The 235-nt window shown below is 37.9% G+C and overlaps 1 protein-coding gene across 1 annotated transcript in view; it reads right to left on the reverse strand.

The window, feature by feature from the left end:
* LOC104967405 (disks large homolog 5-like) overlaps positions 1-235 on the reverse strand; it is a 25,743-nt gene that overhangs the window by 1,319 nt on the left and 24,189 nt on the right.

The raw sequence follows: 235 nt of genomic DNA on the forward strand, positions 1-235 counted from the left end.
CATGAAAAGGACAGTGTTAAATTGAGCGAAATGAGGAATGGCTAAAATGCATGATCTGTTTGGTATTTTGAAAAATAAAAAGTATAAATATGCCTTATATAGGTATGGTCCTACACTATATTATTCAAATATAGCATGATAGGTCCACTTTAAGTCATGTGACTTCTCAGTCTCCAGCGCTGTAAAAAGCTCAACCAACCATCTGAGCCTGCCCGGCTAAAGTAACTGGATGGCC

Source organism: Notothenia coriiceps, unplaced genomic scaffold (genome assembly GCF_000735185.1).
Source record: "Notothenia coriiceps isolate Sejong01 unplaced genomic scaffold, NC01 NC01_scaffold00002397, whole genome shotgun sequence".
In the NCBI taxonomy this organism is placed as follows: domain Eukaryota; kingdom Metazoa; phylum Chordata; class Actinopteri; order Perciformes; family Nototheniidae; genus Notothenia; species Notothenia coriiceps.